This window comes from Agelaius tricolor, unplaced genomic scaffold, assembly GCF_023055355.1.
Source record: "Agelaius tricolor isolate 1412-34295 unplaced genomic scaffold, bAgeTri1.0.p SCAF_2, whole genome shotgun sequence".
Taxonomy (NCBI): Eukaryota; Metazoa; Chordata; class Aves; order Passeriformes; family Icteridae; genus Agelaius; species Agelaius tricolor.
The window spans coordinates 91,287,315-91,314,233 of record NW_027269262.1 but is presented as its reverse complement, the minus strand read 5'-3'; the positions used below and the strand labels follow the sequence as shown (position 1 = coordinate 91,314,233).

General features: G+C 42.8%; 1 protein-coding gene across 1 annotated transcript in view; it reads left to right on the top strand.

Annotated features, from left to right (window-relative positions):
* The window catches only part of KCNK9 (potassium two pore domain channel subfamily K member 9), a 100,666-nt gene that overhangs the window by 62,031 nt on the left and 11,716 nt on the right, over positions 1 to 26,919 (top strand). The window lies entirely within an intron of this gene.

Here is a 26,919-nt window from a genome sequence, read left to right as displayed (position 1 = left end):
TTATTTAATCTGTAGCCTGAGAGAAGTAATATATGTTATATGTCATTCAGGAGTGTATGTAGAGAGTTCTTTTGTTATTATTTTATTAAAAGTGAATTTTTTGGTAAAGGGGATCCTTAGCCAATAATCAAGTAAGAAGCAGCACATCATTAGAAAAACAATAAAGGATCAGAGTAATGACTCTTAGGGCCTCATTTGCTCTCCAGTTAATTAAACAGACAACACAGATGCTACTGCTGTTAATAATATCATTCAATTACTGTGCTGCTAAGTATTATGATCCCTAGGAAACCATTACCCAGTGCTGATTGAGAAGAGGAACTGTGAAGGGCTATGTAGGGGACAATAAACCATGTCTCTGTTGAAAAGGGGGCTGGAGGCAGAGTTTTCTGGAGACACGAGGTGCTCGAGTACAAGTAGGGGCAAGGTTGTTTTAGGTGATGGAGGAGAGGTAGAGGAATCTGAAAAGTTACATTCCTACCCCAGGATGAACCTTGGAGCAGCCAGCTGGAGGTCACTGGAAGGCATTTTGTGAAGAAATGGCTGGGGAGGAAGGTTTTGTGTTTGCAGAAAGAAGAGAGTGTGTGCTTATTGCAGCCAGGAGATGGATGGGAAATAAAAGAGAATTGGAAATGGAAATGAATGTACCTCAACACCCTAGAGTGTACTAAGCATCCCTCCAAGGGGAACAGGGAATATCATAAAAGCCTCATTGAGCAGTGCAGGTAAGAGATTCACTTCTCTGATATTTCCACTCATCTACTTTGAAGGTGAGTGAAAAATCCAAGGCTGGCAGGAGGAGACTTCATCTCAGCCACTGGGACTTTATCAAACTCAGCTTTCCCATCCAGGCAGTGTAGTGACAGGGACTATTAAGCTGAAGGAGCACAGCCCAGCGTGGTCTCCCATTCATAGCACACACCTGCTTCCTTCAGCATCCTGGGAGGGTGATGCACAAAGCTGTGAGAGAGCAGAGGGTGGATGTTGAAAAAAATCCTGAGCCTTCCCCAGAGTTCTGATGTCTCTTTGCACCATTTCCCCAATGCCAATCCATTGTGTATCCCTCATTTTCCCCACAAGGAATAGAGGGTGCTCATTTGTTTTCTTTTTTTCTTCTTTCTATTTTTTTTTCTTCTGTGTTTGCTCATGCAAAAGGAGCTTTTGTAGTATTTATATATACTGTGGTAGCAGCTGGAGACCCTGACGAAGGATGTAGGGAATCTTGTACACTGTGATGCTCAAACTGACCATTATCAGTCTGGGATTAATGGTCTGTGTGCTCAGAGCATTCAGCTGTTCTCTGATCCCCAGGAAATGCCTTGGGTCGTGGCCATAATAGTTAAAGTAATATGAAGATATGTGTTGGAAAATGCTTGGCAGTAGCTCTGTGTAAGAAAAGCTCTCCTGCATGTCTGCCCTGATATTTCAAGGAAGAGGAATTTAGGTCTGTGTCTGGCTTCTTTGTGTGCTCTCAGGCTGAGGGTGTGGATATGGATATGGATGTTTGGGGAGCTCCATCTGTAAGGAGGTGTCACAGTGACAGGGCTGCACTGCCACGTGGTGACACCAAGCTGCTTTCATTACACCTGGTTTTGCAGAGGGATCCTTTGGTGAACTCTGCTGGAGTGCTGTGCCAAGATCAGGGTTTCAATTTGCAAATTAAATGCTGAAAAATGAATTTATATTTGTGTGTGGATTCCCCCATGATACAAAATGATTCAACCCCAACCCAGTAAGAAGGGAGTCATACTCGATTTTGAAAGATGCTCGGGAGAATGTGGTTCATTTTCTTTAAAGCTCAATTTTTAAAAATATATTTATGTAATTTAACCAAACATGCATTTATTCATTCAGGTTCTTCTTTATCACTAGATTAATAGAATCATAGGGTCATCTAAGTTGGAAAAGCCTCTACCATCATCCAGTCTGTGAACCCTACACTGCCAACACCTAACACCAAACCATGCCCCCAAGTGCCACATCAACATCTTTCAAATACCTCCAGGCATGGTGACTCAACCACTGCCCTGGGCAGCCTCTTCCAATGCCTGACCACCCATTCAATGAAGAAATGTGTCCTAATACCCAACCTAAACCTTCCCTGGCACAGCTTGAGACTACATCCTCTTGTTAGGTGGAAGAAGAGACCAACCTGCAGCTGCAGGCTGCTGTCAGGGGGTTCTAGAGAGTCAGAAGGTCCTTCCTGAGCCTCCTTTACTCCAGGTGGAACAACCCCATCTCCCTCAGCTGCTCCTCATCAGACTTGTGCTCCAGACCCTTCTTAGTTCTGTTCCCTTCTCTGGACATGCTCCAGCCCCTCAGTGTCTGTCTTGTTGTGAGGTGCCCAAAACTGAAGCAAGAATTTGAGGTGTGGCCTCCCCAGTGCCCAGCACAGAGGTGCAGTCACTGCCCTGGTCCTGCTGGCCACACTGGTGCTGACACAGGAGCCCAGGATGCCACCCTCCTCCTGGCCCACCTGGGCACACGCTGGCTCACATTTGGCCACTGTCAGCCAGCGCCACCAGATCCTTTCCCGCTGGGCAGATTTCCAGCCACTCTGCCCCAGCCTGGGCCACTGCAGGGGCTCCTTGGGACACAAGGGAAGGACCTGGCACTGGCCTTGTTGAATCTTGTCATGGTTCAACCCCATCTGGCATCCAAGTACCACACAGGTGCTCATTACTCCTGCTCCTGCCACCCCAGTGGGGAGGAGAATCAAGGAAAAAGGTAAATCTCATGGGTTGAGATAAGAACACTTTAGTAATTGAAAGAAAATAATACATAATAATAGTACAAATCATAACAACTACAACAATAATAAAAATTGTAATGAAGTTGCAATTATTACAATTGTAATTGTAATGAAATGGAGAGGAAGAGAGAAATAGCACTCAATAGAAATAGGTGATGCACAACAACACTGCTCAGCACCCACTGAGTGATGCCCAGCCAGTGCATGAGCAGCAACCAGTGCCTCACTGCCAATCTCCCCCAATTAATAAACTGGGCATGATGTTCTATGGTGTGGAATTTTCCTCTGGCCAATTCAGGTCACCTGTCCTGATTCTGCTCCCACCCAGCTTCTTGAGCACCTGATCCTGGCAGAGCAAAACTCACTGAAAGCCCTTGACTTGGGACAAACACTGTTCAACAACAACTGAAACATCAGCCTGTTATAAACATTATTCTCACACTAAATCCAAAACACAGCACTGTCCCAGCTATTAGAAAGAAAATGAACTCTATGCCAGCTGAAACAAGGACAGAACCTCATCCTGTTGGGCTCGACCCATTGATCCAGCCTGTCCAGATCCCTCTGCAGATCCTTCCCACCCTCCAGCACGTCAACACTCCTGCCCAGTGGGGTTTCATCAGCAAACCTACTGAGGGTAGGTTTGCAGAACTTGATCTCCTTGTCCAGATCAGTGATAAAAATATTAAACAGGACTGGCCCCAGTTCTGAGCCTCGAGGAACCCTACTGGTGACCAGATTCCAACTGGATGTGATTCCATTCACCACCACTCTCTGGGCCCAGCCATCTGGTCAATTTTTTACCCAGAAAAAAGCACACCTATCCAAGCTGTGATATACTATTCCCAAATATATATCCTATATTATCTATTATATATATTTGATATGATATACTGTATATTATATGTATATTATACATCTGAGGTACTATAATGTAATATTCCCCAAAAATTTCAAATGGCTTTAGTCACACACATGCCTGTACTCCTCCCTCAAATTCAGAATACAGAGACTGTTCTGCTTTCAGGAAGTTTCATCATGACAAGGCAATTGGCATCTCTGCACTTCTGCCATGAAGAATGTACAGAATTGGGAATACACCAGGATCTGAGACCTGAACACACACCAGCCTTTGGGGTATAACAGGGCCACAAAGGCTGAGGCTAACCCAAGTCTGGTGGTGTTGCCAGGTGCATGTTCCTGGGCCCAAGGCATGGCCAAGGTCAGTGCAGTGTGAGACTGAATCTCTCAGGATGTGTCCTAGCACTGATCAGACTCAGGCAGAGTTAGACAGGAGGAGACACTGCAGTAGTTTCACAGGACATTTGAACACAGTTCTGTGCTTAAAACATGGTAAAATGGGACTAATGGCAATCAGGGGGATTAAAAGCAAGAACAGCCCAGGCCCTTGCAATTGCCAGTGCTGAGAAAGGAGATTTACTGTGAATGAAATCCTTCTCTGGGATGCTTTGATGTAAGCAAAGCATCTCCTTGTTTCCACGTGATTTGTCTCTTTGTGGGAACCCCCTGGAAAGGGCCTGGCAGCCCCCCAAAGACACCTTTTGTATGGTCAGGGGTGTTTGGTGATCAGGCAAACTTCCCCAGTGCTCCAGCTTCCCTTTTGGTGCTATCAGCCACAGACCCCTCCTTTACTGCACAAGTATTCATGGCTTGCTGTCTGGCTCATCTCATCCCTGGCATCCTGCTTCTGTCCCAGTAATGGAAATATTAATTAAAATCAGCCCCACTGTGAGTTACTCCACATGTTCTTGCAGGGATGGGACCTCTTTCCTGCAAGGCTTTACCACTTCTGCCAGTTGCCCAACCACTGTCCCTTGTCTGCAGCCTGCTGAGATCTGAGATTCCTCATTTTCATGAGGGATTCCCTGTGGAGCATCTTAATTAATCTCACTGAAGTACAATAAGAAACACACCTGCAATTTTCTCTTTCTTTTCTTTCTTTCTTTCTTTCTTTCTTTCTTTCTTTCTTTCTTTCTTTCTTTCTTTCTTTCTTCTTTCTTTCTTTCTTTCTTTCTTTCTTTCTTTCTTTCTTTCTTTCTTTCTTTCTTTCTTTCTTTCTTTCTTTCTTTCTTTCTTTCTTTCTTTCTTTCTTTCTTTCTTTCTTTCTCTCTTTCTTTTCTCCCTTCCCTTCCCTTCCCTTCCCTTCCCTTCCCTTCCCTTCCCTTCCCTCCCCTCCCCTTCCCTGCCCTGGAATATTTAGGTTATACATTCAAGAACATGGGGAGTTTTTCAGGCCTTGTTGCCAGTTTCCAGCAATACTTAAATTTCTTTCTGCTGGAAACAAAAACAGCACTTTATTCTAATGTATAACTCATACTCATCCTACCCTTGTCACCCAGATGCTTTCTCTCCTTACATATCTAAAGAGCCCTCATCTGTTGTTTTAATGTCTCTTGGACCATTGTCATATTATTCCTATATATAAAAACTTGGACATGGATTTGTTGATTTATCCTTTTCCCACTGTTAAATGTCCCTGACAATTCTTCCCTTGCAATAAGCATTACTGTAATCTTGCAATAAGTTGCAAGATGTATTGCAATAAGCATTATTATACTCTAATCTTGGTATTCTTTGTGAATTTGTTGTGGAGAAATCTCAAGCTCCTTTGTTACCATCTCTGCATTCTTAATACCAAGTGACTCAGTTACTAATCCCTTTAATTCTTCACCCTTGTGCTTCAGAAATTAAGGACTTTGATACCTGTTTTTGCTTATCCTTCCTTTAATTTCAACAATAGTAGTGAACATCTGATCAAACCCTTCCATTGAGATCTAAACCAAGTCTAAAATAAAATTGCTTTTTGCTGGTTCTGGTACTATTTTAGGGGGAAAATATCTATTGCCTATTGCATCCAGGAAGGGCTGAGCTAAAGTATCACTTGTAACCATAATTCTTCACTTGCCATCTAGAAAAACACAAAATGACATATTTCCCAGAATTTATCTTCCAAATGGTTTCCAAGAGATCTCATGTCATGTCTGGATCCAGTGGCAGAGATCTGTAATGACTTCCTGGAAAAGGAATTATATTCAGATGGATCCTGTTATGTGCATGGTCTCATCTTTTAAACCCATGGAGGTTTATTCACCTGTGTCATTCACCTGCTCTGCAGCTTTGTGGTTACTGCCTTTATTTCCCTCTCTGATCATATCCCTCAGCCCTGCATACTGACCATATCATGTTCCTGTTGTCACAAAGATAGTCTTTCGCCTCTGGTTCCCAGAATTCTTCTTCTTCCAAGTATCCACATTGCATATTGCCATTTTTATTGGGCAAAGTTCCCTCATCTTTTTCTTTCCTTCTTACTTTCCCTTTTTTTCCTCTTTCTTTGTATCCTACTTTCTCTTTCTTCCCTCTTTTCTCTGCCCATTTCATATCTTTTTTATACCCTTTCCCATCTCATTTTGCTCTTTTCTCATTCTCCTTTCCCTTTTTCCTCTCTCATTGTGAAAAACCTTCCATGTTTTTATGACTCCATTTGTGCTTCTCTCACTACTTTACATTAGCTGCAAAAGAGTAGCAGGGAATCATGCTTTAAAGGCATTTAACCTGTTCTTAGTCTATAAAACACGGAGCACTCTTGAACACAGTGATTCTGTCTCTGCTCATGTCCTGGTGCCTCAGCAAGAGATGATGTGCACAGCCTGGGAAAAGGAGGACAGTGTCTAAGAGCTGATGAGGAATAGGGCATGAGAAGAGGCTGGAAGATATTGAGGGTGGAAAGGGGTAATGAGCAAAGTTAAGAAATTTTGGGGAGAACCATCATGGTCAGGATGGGGTAAGAAAAGCCATTTGGGCACCCAAGTGGTGTTGGGATAGTGCCATGGCCAAGACAGTCCTGTGCTCTGTTGCATTCCTGATGGGACTCGGTGGAGTTGGGCTCTTTTCCCACACAACCAGGGATAGGACAAGGGGAAGTTGCTTCATGTTGCATCAAGGGGAGGTTCAGGTTGGATATTTGTATAAATTTCTTCACTGAAAGAGTGGTTAAGCACTTGAACAGGCTGCTCAGGGAAGTGGTGGAGTCACCATTCCTGGAAGTGTTCAAAAACCAAACAGATGTGTCACTTTGTGATAGAGTTTACTGGGTATCATGGTATTTAGTTGAAGATTGGACTTGATCTTTTCCAAGATCAGTGATTCCACGACTCTGCATGCAACGCAAGGGAAGGAAAGTGGGCAGAAAGTGAAGAGGAGCCAGTGTATGATGATAAAGGAATGGGAAAGGACCAAGAGTTATAATATGCACAAAATGGGCATGAGGTGAAGGAGGAGCCCCCGTGACGTCCCTGCCTGTCTCTCTCACCATGGGAAGCCACTGTTCTCCCCCCAGATCCCACTTGGTCTCTGGGGGTGCTGGCACCTTTCCCTGCCCGCTGCTCCCTCCAACAGCAGCAAAGTGCCAGAGTCAGCTGCTGGCAAACTGCTTTGGTTAAATAACAAAACAACAACAAAAATGAATTTATATACATAAGAAAAGGAAAATGAAGCAATGATGGGTTGGGCAATTAAACTAAAAGCATTTTAGAGTGTAATCCAGCTCTCTCTATCAATAATTCAGGAGGCCAAGATCAGTCTAATTGATTGAACACCTTCCACAGTAGTCAGCCACTAATAAGACAAATGAAATGTCTTTTTTATTGTCAAATCTCCATCTCACATTTGCTCAGGCAAAATCCTGCAGGGCATTTCATTTGAGGAGCTTGGGTATTTTTTTCCCTTGATGGAGATAAATTGAAGGCCAGCATCTGTTTTTAAAGAGCAGTAAATTAAGCCTGTCTGCTCCTTTGGCCGTGGGTGGGTGGAGAAACAGAGCTGTGCTGAGCAGGATTCACACGTAAACCTTGTGTGGGTTGTCAGAAGTTGAACCCAGTTCCCAGAGGATGTGTTTTCACTGTGTAATGATTTGAGTGCCTGGGACACTTGGCCTTGACAGACTCCAAAGGACTGCAGATCCTACCCTAAAGCTGATGTCTCTCACCTCCTTTCCTCTAAAGAAGAACCTCAGGAAAGGAACCTCCTTTCCTCTAAAGAACCTCATTAGGATCCCTGTTTCCCTGATGGTGATATTACTGCTTAACTTTTGACATGGCACAGGTGTTTAAAAAGTGCTAAGCAATTGTTTAACTTTTCTAATTTGCCTGAGCAAACCTTGTAACAGATTCTGGGGGGGAAAAAAAACAGGAGTAGAAACTGGTTTATGTTTTATTGGTTTCCTCTAAAATCATGCCAAATGCAATGATTAGGGGGACATCTGTGAAGACAAAGTAGGGCATGCCCAGCAAATTTGCTCGATTTTGTTTCCTTTGGACTGTATCACTGCATGAGGGGGTGATTGCCCCAGCAGGATGGAGCTTGTGGACACCAGCTTCATTGCCCATCTAATCAAAAGCTGATATGAAAGGGTAAAACTTGAGCTACCACTGATGCACCTGCAAGTGCCAGTCCACAGGCTGTGAATCTGTGTGTGAGAAGGCTTCTTTAAGCTCAGACACTCACCAGTTATTCTAAAACATCATCTTATGCACAGAGGCTCTGGGACTGGAATTTTAGCCAATATAAATCAAAGTAGCTCCTCAGGGCATTCTGCTGACCTATATGAGCCAAAGATCCTGCCCTGGGGTGAAGAAAGAGCTCTGATTATGGTGTATGTGTGTGTATTTAATTAGGAAGGACTTCAAGCTGTGTCTGTGCTCTGGAGTCCCCACTGAGTTAACCCAGCGTGGCACAAGTAACCTTGTGAACAAACCCAAAATCTGGAGGTCTGGTAATGACTTTCCTCATTTGCTATTATGATATGTGCTTCCTCACAGCCTAGATAAGGAGGGAGGGAAGGAGGCAAAGCGCCTGAGAGGTTTTGTTTTGTCTGTATTGCCTTTGAAATATTATATAATGTGTTTGAATGCTTGATCTAACCAAGGAGTAGTTGTTTTACTTCCTAATCTAATAACTTCCTGATGTCTGTCTCCTCTTAGCTTTGCTGTAGCTTGACTGCACAAATACCATTTAATTGTGTTCTTGTGGAAGCTAAAGGCCAGCAGCTTTGCCAAGAAGGGCTAATTTCATAATGCCCCATGCCAGAATTAGCTTGACAGCTGAGATAAGGCTGATGGTTTATAGTTGGCAATTATCATCACAGGAGAACTGTTGCATAGGGTGGTTACAGGTTATGGAGTTCTCTTAAATATTGTGCATTGCCTTTGGAGGCAGGTGTTTGCTGCAGTTAGAGCAGAATGAAAAAGGGGCAGGTGGGAATGAAAGAAACTGGATGACAGAGAGGAAGAAAACAGAACCAAAAGGGTGATAACAGCAAATGAAAACAAGCAGGGTGTAGGCACAAGAACAGCAATGGAGTGATCTATTGGTGGAGCAGGCAAGGAACAGGAATGGATATGACCAAGAAAATGGGTGAAGTGTGGAAATGAAATTGAAAGGAACTGATGGGAGAATCAGGCCAATGAGTACAGAAATTTGAGATTCAGTGTAGTCAAAGACTTTTTTGCTGTTGTTGTTTCAAAGGAAATTTTCAGCTTCTGTCTTTAGGCCAAGTCCTTGTCTGCCTGGTAAGAAAAGCAGCTTGGTTACCCAGTAGCTGTGCTGGTGCTTACTGGAGTCTTCTCCCTGGGACAGGTTCTTTGAAGCTGAGAGCTGGTCCTCTGCAGAGATAAATGAAACCTTGCCAGGTTTATAATGCTAATGCTGCTGCTGCTGCTGCTGCACAGCTGGGGAGTCAGAGGTCTTCAGGATTCAGGAACAGCTTCAGACTCAGTGTGAGCACTTGAAGCTGCTGGCAACAACTCTATCAAACTGTTTATGGCTTTGCAAGGCAAATTGAGACCCGTCAATGAATGAGGTAGCAAGTCTGAAAGTGAAGTTGTTACTTCCAAGAGTTGCAAGCAAGCAACCAAGCAAATATAAAATAGCTATTGGTCTGTATTTGGTTTGTGTGGAAAGGTTTTGGCTGCAGGGGTGGCTCCTGTGAGAAAACATGGGGAGCTGTCCCCTTGTTGGACAGAGTCAGCTCCAGCCAGCTCCAGCATGGAACCCACCATGGCCAAAGCTGAGCCATCAGCAGTGCTGGTGACATCTCCTTGATATAAGAGAGGGCAAAAAATGCCAGACAGCATCTGTGAGAGAGGAGTGAGAATATGAGAGAGGAACAACTCTGCAGACACCAAGGCCAAGGCAGAAGGATGGAGAGGAGGTGCTCCAGGTCCCGGAGCTGAGATTGCCCTGGTGCAGACCATGGATGTCCATGGGGGAGCAGAGATCCACCCCAGAGCAGATAACCCACCCTGAAGGCTTTGAAGGACTCTGTTGGAGCAGAAGGATTTGCCCTGAAGGAAGCTGTAGCCCTTGGCAGGCACACACAGGAGCAGGAATTCCTGGCAGGAATGTCATGGAAAGGAGCCCATGCTGGAGCAGGTTTGCTGGCAGGAGCTGTGGCCCATGGGGAACCCACATTGGAGCACTCTGTTCCTGGAGGACTGTGCCCTGTGGGAAGCACCCACATTGTGGCAGTTCTTGAGGAATTGCAGTCCAGAGAAAGGACCCAGGCTGGAGCAGTTTGGATCATATCCCATGGGAAGGACCCTGTGCTGGGGCAAGGGCAGGAGTGTAAACAAGAAGGAGTGGCAGGGACAAAGTGTTATGGACTGACCACAACCCCCAATCCCCAATCCCATCCCTTGTGTCAAATGAGGAGAGGAGAGGAGGAGAGAGAAGAGTTGAGAATGAAGGACTGAAGTCGAGAATGAGCAGAAGGAAGAAGTAGGGTAAGGGGTTTTTGGATTTGCCTTTTTTCTCCCTGACCTTGTCAGAGAGTAAATGGCAACAAATGAAATTACTCTTCCCCAAGCTGAGCATGTTTTGCCCATGAATGTAGCTGTTGGTCAATCAAATTGTCCTCACAAGCCACAAACTTTTCAATCCTACTTTTTCCCCCTATTCTGTTGAGAAGAAGTGAGAAAGCAACTTTATGGCCAGCCAAGGTCAACACACAACATGATAATATTTATTGATTCCCACAAATGTGCAGTTGAGGAAACTTGACTTCCACAAGACTTTTCTAATAAACTTACAGATAGCCCAAAAATTAAGCATGTGTTTGCAGGTCAAATCCCAGACTGATGAGTGTGAGATGATAAATAAATCCCACTGTAAATTCAGGCCCCTTGCAGATGCATGGGACAAGTGGAGGGATATTATGTCTTTTAGGTCTCCAGTAGACCCTCAGCAGTGCTGCTCCTTGTTTATAAAGGCTTCAAAGCCTGCAAGTGAAGCTGAAATAGAGACTGAAATCACAACAGGAATAATTCTGGAGGATGTTTAAGTCAAAGAAGTTTTAAATAGGACAAGAGGGAGTGGCTTTAAACTTAGAGTTAGATTAGATATTAGTAAGAAAGTTTTCACTGTGAGACTGGTAAGGCACTGGAAGAGGCTGCCCAGACAAGCTGTGGATATCCATCCCTGGAAGTGATGAAGGCCAGGTTTGATGGGGTCCAGTGCAACCTGATCTAGTGGAAGGTCCCTGACCATGGCAGGGGATTGGAATGAGAATGATCTTTAAGGTCCCTTCCCACCCAAACCATTCTGTGATTTTATGAAATAACCTTTCTAAGTGGTTTTTCTCTCGTGCTGAGTAGACTAAAAACTTCTCTCATTGCAAAGCCCTTTTTGGGGGGATATTAAACTCTTAGACTGATCTGTATTCTTCGTGACTAGGCCTTCTCCCTCTCTGGTATCCATGCTTGAATGTGCAGATGGTAATTCTGTGTGTCAGAGCAGAATTGTGAATAGTTAAGGACCATCTCATGTGTCATTTATATAGCCCCTGCCACTGCAGGGTCTTGGATCACAGTGGAGGTTCTCAGGTATAAAAACTGTGCAAATGATGTTTATGACTGCTCAGAAATCTTCCATGAAGTACTTTGTCAGTCTGATTTATTGAGCCACCTTGTATAGAGGAGTTCAGCGATGAAATAAAATGAAAAACACTGGTTATGATATTAAAATAATATAGTAGGTCATTGTTTTCCACCCAGCAGAAGATAAATAGTGAGGGGTTTGACAAAGTTTTTCTAAGCGACTTCCCATTTCTTCCCACTCAGTTTGACTATTCCTTTTGGCTGGGAATAGAAAACTGAAGTGATGGATGGCTCTGATTATGCCTGGTAAGGTGCATTAAGTGGTGTCTCACTCTGCTGCCTCCTGCAATCTCTCTGCTTGCTGTGCTTATCAGGGCTGGTGGGGAAAAGGTAGATGTCTGCAAACAACAAAGAAGTAAAAGGGGAGGTGAAAGAGCTCAGATTGGTCTCTGCAAAAGGATTTTCTGGGCAGTGGAAATGTGTTGAGGAGTTTGAACAGATGCACTTTTGGAATAACTTATTGGGATATGTCTGTCAGCTTCAGGAGTCAGTATCACACATGAGCCCCATCCTGCTTTTCATGGGTCATTTCATGGGAGAGATGCTTGCAGTATAGGGAAAGTTTCTTTTTAGCATCCATCTGTTTAATGCTACATGGAGCTTAGCTCACTTAGCTCATGCTTGCCTCTGGTTAAATCATGAAGTCATGTGCACTTGAGTTACAGTGCTGTGAGTTCACAGACACCAAGAAAAATTACTCTATTTTCATCACTGTAAGACCAAATAAGATCCTATGGATTTTTAGCTATGAACCAAGGATGGGTAGGTTTGAGATGCAGTACTTCAGGTTTTGTGTCAGTGCTGTATACAAGAGCTGTCTAAAGTTGTATGAAATAAAATTTGAAGTCTGTACAAATGCAGCATTGAATTTCTGTGGCTCTGTATCTAAATTTGGGTTGTTGATGTCCAAGAAAATTGAATTCAAGCTGGAAAGGTGCAAAATGCTATCAAAGTGACCCTGTCTAATGCAACAGAATAGCTGTGACTAGTTTATTCCTCCTTGGAAAAAACACACAAACAAGCTAGGCTGGTGAGATATGGCTCATTTTTATTAGTCTGTAGGAAAGGCAAATTGGGTGGGTGTCTGTTTGAGCTGAAAACTTTCATGAGAGGAATCAGACCTTGGGCAAATCTGGATTGAAAACAGGAAAACTTTTAGCTGTAAGAACAGTGAGTTTGGGGACAGCCTTACAGCTTGATTAGTGGAGATGGGAGCCCTAACTGAGGTGTGCCTCTGTTTTTTTAGGAAGGAGATTTTCAATGCACAGTGAGCTCAAATTCTGGGTTTAATATCTTAGGCTCAATTTCCTGACTTTAGGTGGGCAGTTTCTGATGGCTGGAACAGTATCCCATGAGAACTGCTTCTGGCTTTGTCTTTCTGGGGAAAGGTACCAAGGTCTCTCTGCTCCTGGTGTGTCCTTGCTTCTGTGGGATCAAAGTTGCTATCAGAAAAATGTATGAGGTTGCTTCATTTGAAAGTGCCAGCCCAGTGAGTTAGGCTGGTGTGATTACCCTGATACAGCAATTCCAGCAAATCTTCCCATAGCCAAAGCTGAACAACAGTGCAAAACTTTGACCTTCATGTTTTAGCTCAGCTCTTCTGTCTTTAAAGTACAAGGGCAGTTGTGTCTCAAAGTTAGAACCGGCTCAGTGGAAAGCTGGACAGGACCATTGGGCAACATATTTCCATTACCTTTCTTGGTTTCAGCTTCAAAAATGCTTTCTCAATCACAATTGAACTTCTTCCTTCACAGAAGTTTTGATTGAATTATTTCAGTTTTTCAAAGATAACTGACAGAACAGACTTTAAAATTTGTAGGGGATAATTGAGGCATCTCTGCTTTTATTTTCAAGCATAAGGTTTTTTGGGGGGAACAATAGCAAGAGTAAAAAAAAATAATCAGAAAAAAACCCCATGTACCTTTCTAAAAGAAACTGAACCCAAAGCATTTGAGCATTATTTTTTCTTTAATTTTAATGAAATCCAGGTAGTGCTTTCACTGAAATCTATCTCTAAATCCAATAGAATCACTGCTCAGCTGATATGTGATGTAATGCTAGAAATTGCAACAGATTCCACTGATTTTTGCTGTTAGATCATTAAAGTCAGGTTTCAATTAATAAAACTGCTGCAAAATTAGAGTGTCTGCAGGGGAGATAGCCTTGGCCAAAACTGCAGCCAGCCAGATTCAGAAGATACGTTTGGGGATGCTTTTCTTCAGAGAAGGGTACAACAAATGCTGTAACTGATGTAAAGAAGTCCATGATTGAAAAGTTCTAGAAGCAGGAAAACTTGTGTCATTCTGGCTAATTTCTTACTGTGGTCATTAAGGGACAGAGAATCACAAGCAAAGGAGAGCGAAGAAGAATTTTTGATTCTTTCAGACTTGGCTGTTCACCTGCTGACACAGAGACTTCCCTTGAAGAAATGATTTTGTATCTGTATAAGTTTGACTAAAACAGAGAAATCTCTGATCTAGACAAAGTTGTGTCTCTAAATTGATTTTCTGGCATGTTTTTCTAGCAGGGACTGAACCTAAGCACAGTGGGAATAACTAACCCTCCCTTTAGCTTCCCTTTAGGATGGGGAAAGTCCTGGTTTCTCAACAGCAGAAAGGAGAATCTGCTTAAAATACAGTGGATCTATTATTATATTTTTTAAAGTTGGAAAAATACTCTTTTTATCTTCCACATGGGAAAAATCTGCGGTAGAAACAGCACAAAATTGAAACAGATCCATGAGCAAACTCATGGCAAGTTGTCTGTGCTCTTGTGTGTCCCTTAGCTGCACAAAGGGGAAAGTTGTAGAAGGAAAAATGCAAGTTTTTACTTCAGTGCAAACACATCTGAACCACTTTCCTGAGTGCCACCCCCTGTCTCTTGCTGGGTGTGCTGTGCTTTGCCAGACCTGGCAGCATTTGATGTCACATGGATTTATGAGCATTACTCTGTGAGCTGCACTGGACAGTGACATCAGAGCTTCAGAGGACGTGGGTGCTACGTCATTAATGGGCTCAGTCACTGCTCTGAGCTGGCCTTTGGTAATGTTTGTTTTACAGGGTTTTTGTTCAGAAACAGCTTCTCAAGCCCTGGCAGTGTCAGACTGAGAGCTGAGAGCAGGATCCTGTTAACCCTGCAAAGACTCAGGCCTGGCATAACCAATTCTTATAATTAATTCTAATTCTCATAAAATAACTAATTCTTTGAATAAAGTGGAATCAGAAGTGTAGCCACATTTCTCTTCACAGAGAAAAGCAAGCCACAATTTTCCCCAAAAATATTTCTGAGATTCACATTCTCTGAACCTCAGAGAAAGGAAAAACAATTCTTATCTTATTTGCTGCTCCTGTGTTGTGCCAGAGTAAAATGCAATATGGAGATAGTTCACCCAAAGTGATGGTGTTTTCTTTCCTTGGCCTATCAGGGCCAAGAGTGTGTGTGTGTGTGTGTGTCAGGACTGTCAGCTGACAGTGATGAGATTCTGGGCAGTGTGTGCAGAGTTGAGTGCTTGGCAGATTCACTTTACATGTATTGTAATAGAATGTAATATAGTATAGAATAATATAGTATAATATAGTAATTAATTAACCTTCTGATAAGATGGAGTCCTCCTCATCATTCCTCCCTGCCACGGGGATCCCTGCAAATACTATACACAAGTTTCTCATGCTTCTTTTTTATTATCACAACATAGAAGAAACCCAATTAATTTTTGGTCTTTTGTTAAGATATGATTCCTTGTACTTCTTCCTGATGTATTTCCCCCTGATCCCTCAGAGTCCCAGCTCTGCAGTTGGTGAGTCCTTCATCTTCCCCCCTCATGGAGAAGACTCAGGTCATTGCCAATAAACTGAGAGCAACCAAAATCAGTTACAGAAAACTATTAAAATTGCCTATTTATTTATTTATTATTTATATAATAAATATACTATTATTATACTATATAGTATAATAATATACTATTATTTATTATATAATAAATATACTATTTATTATAAACTATTTATTAAATTAAAATAAGTCAATCTATATAGGTGAATAAGGAAAAAGTGCTTATTGCAATCACATCCATGGAGTGCAAAAAGCCTTTTGTGATGTAAAGAAATGACAGCATCAAGGAAAGTTTGCTATGCAGTGAGGACATAAAGTTACAGCGATGGTCAGTCACATCTACTTATGCAAAAAGGAAAATATTTTGCAGTCCAGGGAACTGATAACCCTGACACCACAGTTCTGCAGCTAGAAAGGCTGCACACAGCTCTAGCAAAGATCCTGAAATTTTTGAAGAGCAAGAGTGGTCACAGACAAGTACAATAAAAGTGATCATATAAGGAGCTGCTTCTAAAGAGAAAAAATCTGAATTGTATATATACATGTATATGTGTTGTAGAATGCCTCTTGTCTTTCTTGCTGCAGGACTCTGCCTCCAAGAGCTCTGTTTATAACTAATATTTACTAAGGAATGAGGCTGTGACTATCTCCAAGAAGTGTAAAGGAGTGAGCAGTGAGGGAGAGAAATGGGGGTGTTGGATTGAGGGCTACAAAAGATCAATGTCATAAAAGGCAGCATAGAAGAAGAAAAGTACAGGCTGTGTATCAAAAAAGAACTTCCTAATAGCTGGATCTACTGGACAGGGCAACAATTTCCTAAGGGAGAGAGCAGAAACCCTGTTATTTCAATCATTTAAACAAAACTGGACAAAGCCCTGGAGAATATATTGTAAGGAACAATCATATGCCATCCCCTGGGAATGGATAACATGACCTGATAAAGTCTTTTCCTAGTGGTTGCAATGATTCTCTTCAGATTGAGAACTTGTTCTGGGCATGATTTGTCTTGGGACTGGATATGATGTGAGCCTCAGGTCAGTCCTCGGATTGATTCAGAGAACCAAGCAGAGAGGAGGAAGGGGAGGAAAAGAGTGCAGGGACAGTCAAAAATAGAGCTCATGGGAAAATACTGACTCAGAAGTCAGCTGTCAACTGCTGCCCAGCTGGAAATCCAGTACAGAGCTGCTGTTGGTTTTGGGAGGAGTCAGGAATGGTACACCAGACACAAATCTGGTACACCAGAATCACTGCTGCTTAAATGGTGGTCTCCTCACAGAGCTGGAGAGGAACCTCTCCTCTCTTCCCAGCCTCTTCTCTGAAGCAGAGGAAATTTTGAGGATTAGCTGAGATATTGTTCTATCTGTTACAAAATGAACTGGTGAGTGTTGGCATCCTTGGTTTCTTGGGAGGTGGTAAACCAGGTGGAAATTACCTCAGCTGCTCTGTTACCTTATTCAAAAGAATTGCCAGGGACTGAAGACATCTCCTATCTAAGCAGTAAAAATAGAAGCTAAGTTCAACCAGAGGAGGTTTGAGATAATCAGATCGTCTGTGTCAGATAGATGAGCAAGAAGATTGTGATTTCATGGGGCCATTTGAAGTTTCCCACTTTCTCTTATTTACTTTTTTACTAAACCCTTTATAGTGTAAATTTTAAACAGAAAAAAATTGGGAAATAGTCACATTCAAAGGTAAAACAATAACAAACACAAGTAAACACAGATGTCTCAAATATTTGGGTTTTTTTTTTTAAAAGCAACATCTTCCAAATTTTGTCTTTTGCTAGAAACAAGATGTTCCTTGATGAGCAGCAGTAGTCAAGCCTGGTTTCCTGTGAACTCAAAAACATCCCCAGTTCTCTTGAACTCTGACTTGCATCTTCATCCTTGCAGGCAGATTTCCATCACAGGCTGTTTTATAAGGTGATGGAGGCATCTTATTCCTGCAGTTCTCTCCCCTGCCTCTACATCTCACCCCACCTTGCAGGACCTCCAGCTCTGTTTGTTTGCAGTAACTGGCCAGAGAAGGAGCTGATCCCAGCTGCAGCTGAGCCTGCACTCTGGGTGTGTTGATTTTTAGGCCCTTTTATGTGTATTCACAGATTGACCAGATGGCAGGCCCAGCAGAACAGATCACTATCAAGTTCACATTACAGTTTCTTCTAAGTGGTGGAAATTGGTGAGCAGCTTCAAAGTTATCGTGGAGGAAAAACAGATGGGCAGAGATATGGATATAGATGGCTCATCCTTACCAAGAAATGAGAAAAACACTGAACTAATTAGAAAAATGAAAGTTTTTTAAGCCTTGGTTTAAACCCATAAACCTATTCCTTACTGCCATAACCCAGTGGGTGTTTGAAAGGCCCAAATGTGACCAAATCTGTGTTTTTGCATTATGCAGAAACAATAGCTCTCAAAGGAGAGGAGCTGTGTCCTGCTGGGGTGTAAATCCAGGAGGAATACAAGATCTTTTCCAGGGGAGGCAAAGAAGTCCCCAGGTCTTTCCACCTGGGGGAATGTTGAAACTACCTGGGTCCCAGTCTCTGGCAGGAGGGGTGCTGAATAAGCAGCACCTCCAACTGCTCTACCCCAAGGAACTGACTGGATTTGTGTCCTCAGCTCCCCAGGGAGGCATCCAGCAGGGAAGAGGAGACATACATGCTAGTGGTGGAGTCCAGGCAGGGAACGAGGAGGGAAATGCAGTCTAAGCAGTCTGAGAACCTCTGAAACACATTTCTCCAAAGTGTCTCATGAACATGACCTTACTGAGACCCTTGCAGGGACTGGGACACATTATTTGCCTTGATCCTTTGAGAATCCAAAGCAAATCTCTTCAAGAGGGTTGACTTCTTACAGAGAACACCTGACTGTATTGCGTGTGATCTCCAGCTGAAACCAGCCAAACCAGAAGTCCTACCCTGAATCAGAAATGACCATGGCCGTGTTTCACTACATTTCTGCCTTTGGATCCCTGTAATTTCAGTCAGTGTCAGAAATATAACTGTCTTCCCAAGTTCCACAATTGAGAGGACTGCCCAAAATTCTGTTACAGTTTTTAGCTTCAGCTCCTGCTCCATTGAGGCTGTAAGAACTCAGGGCTGTGTTCTTAAGCAGTTGGCCAAGCACTCTTGGTACTTTTCCTATAGTTGAACCTTCCAATGGAGCATGGTTTAGCCACATCTGGTAATGGTCAGGGCTGGGGGCTGATGCCAACAGGCATTTGGGGTGATGCAGAGCATCCACCATGCCAATATTTACTGCAACTTGGTGTGGCTGCAAGAGAAGCTATGGGGAAAAATTGCTACCACTAATGCTCCAGAGCAGGAGGTTCAGGTTCCATAAGGAAGGAGATAATGTGGGATGGCTGCAGACCAGGATAGTAGAGGGAGTGAGGAGATGTGGCAGAGGAATGAGTGTGTAGTTATCAGTCTTATCAGTTTTGGATGAGTCCTTCAGGTCTGCTGCTGGCTGTGCTGACAGGCAGCAGATTCAGCACCCCAGGTGAGCTCACAGGAGCCACTGCTGCAGAAGCAGCTCCTGAGGCCAAACTCTTGTCTGCCCCACCTCACAATGTGCATGAGTGGCTTTCCCACCTGCAAGACTGGCTTTGGTTGTCTTCACCTGCTGCTCAGCAGATCCCAGAGATCACAGAGAGAAGCTGTTTCTTCCTTTTCCTCCTCATTTTCTTGCTGCATGTTGCCTGTGCCTGCCTCTCCCATCAGAGTGATTTTGAAGCTGTTTTCCCTGAACATCTTGGAAGTTTGATTTCAAGATCAAGAAGAAAAGAAGTCTTTCCTTATGGTGGGGAGAAAAAAATCAGTGGAAGCCTGTTCCATCCCTTTCACCCAGAACAGGAGAGATCTTCTGCAGGTTTGATGTAAAACAAAGCAGTGAGTGCAATCTCCAAGGTGGTGTGACCTTACTTCTGCAGCCAGGACAGGCAAGGACAATTATATACAATTGTAACAGACCTGGGATGGGCCAGGATGAGAGGCCATGCCAAGCTTGTTGAAGGATTTAGGATTTGAGGTTGCATCTGGTCATGTCAGATTCTTTTTCCTCTCCTGTGATGTCCAGGAGATGATATTTTCACATATTGCTGTGTGTTCCTGTAGGGAGACGTGTGCCATGCTTTATCCTGACATCAGAGACTGTCTTTTGAGCATGGAAGGGGAGGGTGTCCTTGAGGATGGAAGGGGATGTGCAAAACTAAGAGAGATTGCTCAGCTGAAGTCTACAGTGAGACCAACTGACAAGGGAATGAAAGAACAAAGAGGTCCTGGAGATGTTCGAGGAGAAAGGTGACACCAGCTGTTTACAGACACAAACGGGGTGGGGCTGCTGCTGAAAGCACCTCGAGCTGTTTTATTTTTCAGCATCAGTCTCATTACATGATTATGACAATGGGAAGATGCCAGCAGCTCACATTCTAGGCAGCAGACCAAAAAACTTAATGTTACAACTTACTTGATAAGCTTCTTGACCAATCACACAAAACAAAAGCACGTTGACAGTAGTTCTGTCCAGTCACCATAAGCACACGTAGCTTTGGTTAAAACAATGCTTGCTTATTTTGAATACAATATTTACTTGTAAGCCTTAAAACTCAATGCACAGAGCTCCATTATTAAGCTTTAACCTCTTAATATCTTGCTAGGTAAACTTTCTGTAGCTTAGAAAGCTATTCAGACAAGCGTTAATACACAGACCATTGTTCTATTTGCCCTTGCTTTTCTACAGTTTAAATACTTTTTTTGCTGACCTATCTCATAGCTGCTGCTTTAGTTCTACTCACAGTTCTGCTGTATCTGAGGCCTGCATCTTGCAGCTTTCCCAAAACCCTCTAATTTTGTGGATTCCCACAAAAGGCAGCAGGATTCAGGGAGAGGCCAGATGTGGGAGAGAGAAGAGGGAGCAGTGAGCAGAGCCCATGTGCCGGGAGGGTGGTGTAGCTGCACAGCAGCTCTCATCCAGGTAACAGCAGTTCTTGATTACCTTACAGGAGAAAGTCTTTGTCCTGGTGAATGAGTTACTACCAGTTAGCTAAAGTATCTCTCTGATCCCTCCTGAAAATCTCTTTCATCTGCACCACAAAGGCCACGTTGTTTCTTCTCTCTGCTGAAAGCTGAAAGCATGAGCAGCAAATCCAGCAGACACAGCCTGATTCTTGTGGCGGTTCCTCTGACGTAGATGAACCTCTGAAGTGAAGTGTGTGACATCAGGAAGATGTTTTAATCTGAATTACACTTGCCCATCTGAAGAACAGGTGCCATTATCCTCTCTTCATTATCTCCTGGCCTGGGCTGCTGCCAGCATGAGTAAGAAGGGTTTGAGTCACAGGGATGGAGAAGTTAATTCCTTTCCTGGCCCAGATGCCCATCATGGGGATGAATGATGTGTAGATGAATGAGGGGAGAAACCTCCTCCTAAGAGAAATAGAGCATCCCTCATGAATAATGTAGAGCATTGCTTTGAGATTCAAGACATCCAAGACTTGTTGCACACTGAATGTGAATGTGAATGAGGCTCAGCTGCTCTGCAGACACACTCTGGCCTGAGCACAACCTATAACTAACTCACCACTGCCACAGGTTTTATTTTTTAACACTGGCCATGTACTTGGCCTGGTACCAATGCACATCTAGAGACAAACTTCTCTCAATCTCTGACAGAGCTCAGTGCAGAAAAACACTCAGAAAACCAATGCAGGCCCTATCTATGCTACTAAGTCAGGCAGGACCTGTGTTTTGTGGGACACAGAGGCCAACAGAGATGTCACCCTGAGTGCCAGAAATAGATAAACACATGTAATGCACCAGGAGGGTGCTTGGTTCCTGGCCAGTGTTACCTCCATGTGTGGAGCAGGCATGGACTTTGCCTAGGACAGTGCTGGTTATTCCAGGGGAAACCATAATGGGCTGGGCTGATGGCAGAGAGTGGACATCATGGGCTGGTGGTGGAATTCATCCTCAGAATCACAGAATTGTTAAGATTGTAAAAGCTGTTTAAGATCAAGTCCAATGGTCAACCCAGCACCAGTACTATGTTTACCATTAAACCATGTGCTCAAGTGCCAAATTCTCAGGTTTTCTGAACACTCCACTGCTTCCCTGGGCATTCTGTTCCAATGCTTTACATTCCTTTTCATTATTTTTTTTCCCTCATATGTAACCTAACGCTCACCTGGCAGAACTTGAGCCCAGTTTAGTTTGCTAGAGTAGAAACTGCCTTGCAGTGTTGGAATGGCTACTATGTAGATGCAACACACTGAATATATGCAGGATTTTTTCCCATAATGTTTTCTGTTTGTTATGGATTTACTTATTCTGAGCAGTCTGTATCATTACAATAGCATGAATTTGTTTAAGATTCTTTTTGCCCTAAAAGCAAAGCGTTATTTCAAGGAATTTGTTTTGGAGGACAGGACAGATGTTACAGACCTGTTTGTACCCTGCAGCTGAGTGTGGTGCAGAAATCACTGATGTAGATCTCAGCAAGCTGCTCTGTCCACATGGGGCTGCAAAGTGGCCGAGGTACTTGCTTGGGACCTGAATGCAACATGGCATTTTTGGAGATAAAAGGGCTATAAAGTCATGAGTGACACAAAGAAGGGGAATGGGGAATGATTGTTCCTGGTCTCTTCCAAATAGGAGGACATACCATTGCCATCAAATGATAGTAATGAAAGGGAAGTAAAGGAGCAATGGGAATTTTTTTAGAGAACAGATGGTTGTTCTATGAACCTTCTTGCCACAGGATGTCAAAGACATGGAAGGGACAATGCCCAAGCTCATGGAAGAGAAATGCATTTTGTGTTACTAAACTCAGCAAAAACTGGCTTAAGAAATCCTTGAGCACCAAATAATGAAGCTGATACATGAATTTTTGGGGAAAACTCACATTGTAGCATTCCTATGCTGCTCTTCCTCAGCCATCTGCTTGTGGTCACTGTTGGATTCAGGGTAGGTGTGCACAGAGTTCCTCTGCAGGTTCTGCTTGTGGGCTGGTACACCAGGACAATGTCTCTTTACAACCCAGAGAAATATACTGGGGTGTTCCCCAGCTGGACCTCATAGAGATTGTAATGAATATTTTCTCTCTGTGTGTCTTCTAAAATGCACCATAGAAAAATAAGTGTTGAAGAAGGCTCTAAATGGTTTTTCTTCAGACCTTTATAGCTACACTCTGGCAAACAACAAAATAGAATTCTTTTTTTCTTCTAGAATTACATGTAGGTGCACATGTTCTTTGAGAGTTTTTCATCAGAGAATGGACAAGGCCTGGAAAAACCAAAGACTGGGAAGACCCCAACAGAGTACGAATTTGGAGCTACCCTTTAAAGTGTGATTCTTTTCTTCCCTTGCCTACAGCTTCCTGCAGTTCTGCTTGGTGTCTGTAGCCCAGCTGTTCCATGACTGGGAGGAGGTGGATTTTGTGGTGTATTGGTGCTTCACAGTCCAGAAGTGACACTGAAACATGACATTTCTCTGTGCCAAGCTATTCTTCTTGGTGCCAGCCCAGATGAACTCTGTCTTGAAAGCCTAAGCAGCTGGGAGGGGGTTTGAAAGTGAGGGAGACTCCTAATGACATTGCTTCTAATCAGAGTGAGAGTTATTTGGACTTTCCTTGATCACTCAAATGACATCTAATTAAACACCAGACAAAGCTGCCTGCTGTGGTCACTTTGCTGTGTTGGGGTACCTCAGCAAAGCAGTTGCTATACTAGAGTAGGATGGGCAGTGTTTGTTTAGGTGTGGTCCAGTGCAGACCTCCTTCTATACCTTTCTCACTCTTAGCTCTGTGGCTTACTATGAGATGCATTTCCTGTACCCAGTACTAAAGTCTTCTGTTTGATATTTCTTCTTCACCACAGAAACCCTGATGCCATCATTAATGCTTCTGGTTTTCTTTAAGCCTTGTGTTTCTTAATGATCACACAAAGTCATCTCTTTATACTCTGCTAAAGGGCAATGACATTTGTGTAGAGGAAATCAGGAAGAATTTTGGTAGCTGGAGTCTTCTACCAAGGCAGTTGCTTCCACTTCTGCCTTTCCTTGATGCAAGTAAAACCCAACTACCTGGAGACTGACTCTGTGACCTGTGTCCTTTCCCAGCATTACTGCTCCTTTGTGCCCCTCTTCCTCTGACAATTATTCACCTTCCCCTTTTTCCAGAGGCAGTCTCTGGTGTTAAGAAGGCAATGGTTTGTTTTAGATTTGAAAAATACTGAATTTCAGAGAACATGCACTGCTGCAGTTTGCTTTCCGTGTATTACTCTGTACAGTGCTGGATAGATTCTGCAATGCTTAGGTAATGGAGAGTTAGGTCTGTCTTTGGGGTATTTTTCACATCCCTCATTTCAGAGTGTTTAAGACAATGGCAATTCCTTAAAGCCATATTGTATAGGATAAATATGTGTCTCTAATCCTCTGTACATTAATCTATTTGTAGAGTCTTATTCCAGCTTCATGAATAAAGTTCTTTCTTTACCCCAGATTCATGGTGAAAATACAGCAAGAGACATTTATCTGATATTGGGGAACATGAGTATGACTTGGGGGAGGAGTAGATGTCAACATTTCTGGATTTACTATCTACATATGTGAATTGGAGGGAAACTAAAGCCTGCTGGTGTCTGTGCTTCCCTATCTGTAAAACAGGGATATGGATATATTTGTATCTTATAGGAAAAATAATTACAAAGTCTGTGAAAAATCTTAGAAATTCAACTGTGAGATAACATGCAAGCACAAAATATTAATGTTTTATTATGTCCCTAAACTGTTTCTTGGGGATATATTTAATGGGAAGGATATAGTGAGATCAAAATAAACTTTTTTTCACCCCAAATATTTTTTTTAGAACCCAAAGTAAAAGTTGTTTCCACCAACTGCCATTTCTGCAACCATCTGGAAAATCACATTTTCTGAAGCTTTCCTTCTCTTTATCATCTGTAACTAAAGCTATAAAATAGGAAGACGTCCCTGGTTTAATTAACACCCCTGTAGTTCAAAAGCTGATCTTAGTAATGAGAGGCAATTACAGCCTTTATTGAGGGACAGTCAGGTGGAACTAACCCAGCATCAATCTGCTGAAGACACTTCCTTTTCCAGGTAATTTGGAAACTGCTTTTTATGATGAACAGACTACCTGGCTCAATACAACAGGTGAATCTCTTTATAACCTGGAAAAGAACCTCCTGTTTTGAGTTTTGTGCTTCTTTTCTAAAGTGGTTTTTACAACCCAACCATCACCAAATACCAACTGACCTAAAGAATAAACCTGTTGCTTTTTGAAAGGGATTCTTGCTGGTTTTCTTGTTTTATTTTCCTTGTCTACTCTCGCTTTACATTTTGAAGGTTGCCTGGTGTTTGTATTCTAGTTCTAGTAAAAGTGCAGACTCTTGAGATGCAGCCCCATCCTGAGAGGAAGGTAGAATTCTGGGTTCTGCACCTCAGCACTGGTTTGGCAGAGCTACAGAAGGTCCAGAGAAGGACACAGAAATGATCAAGGAAATGTGACTTCTGCTATATGAGTTAAAAAGGCCGTGGATTCAGTTTAGACAGGAAAAAGCTGAGAGCAGAGATAAAGCTGAGTTTAGCTGAAAACATGAAGGTGGTAGATAAGGAAGATTTAGAACTTCAATTCTGCAACTAAGGTGTTCTAGCTGAAACAAGGAGATATCCTTGAAATTAAAATGTACCTTTTCTACATAGCAGATAGTGAACTTCTGGAATTTGTTGCCACAGGAGATTGAGGAGGTGTGCAATGTCAAGGGTTAGAAAAATAATTAGACAAACTCAGAGCAGCAGGTCCATGACCTGAGTCTAAAGGTGATGGGCAGGGCTCCTCAGTGGTCCTGCCTCAGTGGTATCTCATGTCAGACATGTCCTCCAGCTTCAGATCTGTAAGAGTGTGGGTCTGCTGAATGCCCTGTGCTTTATCTGCCAGCCATCTATGGGTATCCTGATATCTCAGAGGTCTGGTATAAAGCTAGATGGTTCTTTCTGGAAAACTGATTTAAACCCTCAATACCTCCAATGCAGGCAGATGTATTGGAGACAGTCACTCAAGGTGACCATCATGATTAGGATATCTTCATTTGGCTGTTTACAGGTAGCTGTCTGCTAGTGCTGTGGGTGTCTAAATTCTTCTGTGGTCAACAGATGTCTAGTCAGTCTAATGGGGACCTAATGAACATGATCAATTAGCAGTCAGAACTGTCATTTCTTTTTGCCAGACTTGGGATGGTCAGTGAAATAACTCACTGCTGCCTGTTTTCATAGAATTTTTGTTGACTGCAACAGGAGTTTGGACACATAGAACACATGCAGATACATAAATGTAGGTATATTAATCTTGAACAGAGTTCTGTCCCAAAATTTCCATTATAATGCTTGTAGAGAAATAGTTGTCTCCTGAGAATAACTCACTGACCTGTTTTAGACATCTCTGTGTACACAACAGGAACTGCCCTTGTGAAGTACATAGTTTTTCTCACTGACTGTAAAGGGACTCTAGATAGTGGTACCCACATGGTGAATGGACACAAAGGGCAAGTGGGTCCCAGCCATCTCATTTTGGACACTTTGGTACACTCTCTTAAAAATCTCAGCTGTAAGAAATGTAGATTTTTTGAAGCAATGTGATCTGAATAGGTATAATTATAAAATCAAAACAACCCCCTGCTTATAGTTTGATTTAGAATGATTAGCCATGATTTTACCATCTGAAAACTATGCTGTGAAATGTGGTATATCCTCTATTCTTGGATTAGTTTAACATCCTGATGAAATTGCCTTTTCCATACTAACTGTCAAAGCTGTAAAACTATGGCACAAGATGGTAGGTTGTTTATTCTTCCAGTAAGTAAAGGTAGAATGGGCATTAAATCCCTAAATTCCTATGCTGTTCCAGCAATGAGTCACTTTCATTAGGTGTCTTGGAGAAAGGCTTATTCAGTATGGGAGAGTTCAAAAGGAATTTCTCTGGCTGGTGGGCCTGTGGATGTTGTTAACTCCATGCTGTCAGCAGATACAAAATTTGGATGCCATCACTGTACTCTGGTTTTGGGACAGAGTAACACCAACTACTCTCAAAAACACCCTGAGAAAGTCCATCTATTTCCAAAATTTCCACTTTTACCTGTGACACTGAACAGACATGAAATTTCTTCGGTTAATCAATGTGATATAACCTTGTTTTGGAGACTCAACATTGTTGAGGTAGAAAATTGAGGCAGAACAGGCTGCTCATTCTTTCACCTTTCCCACTCCTGCCTGAACATTGTTTTTCTGTGCCTTGTTTACTTCAGACACAGGGCGTGGGTGAGGTGATATGGGAAGATGGTGTGACCTCAGGGTCCCTGCAGCTTTGGATCTGGCTG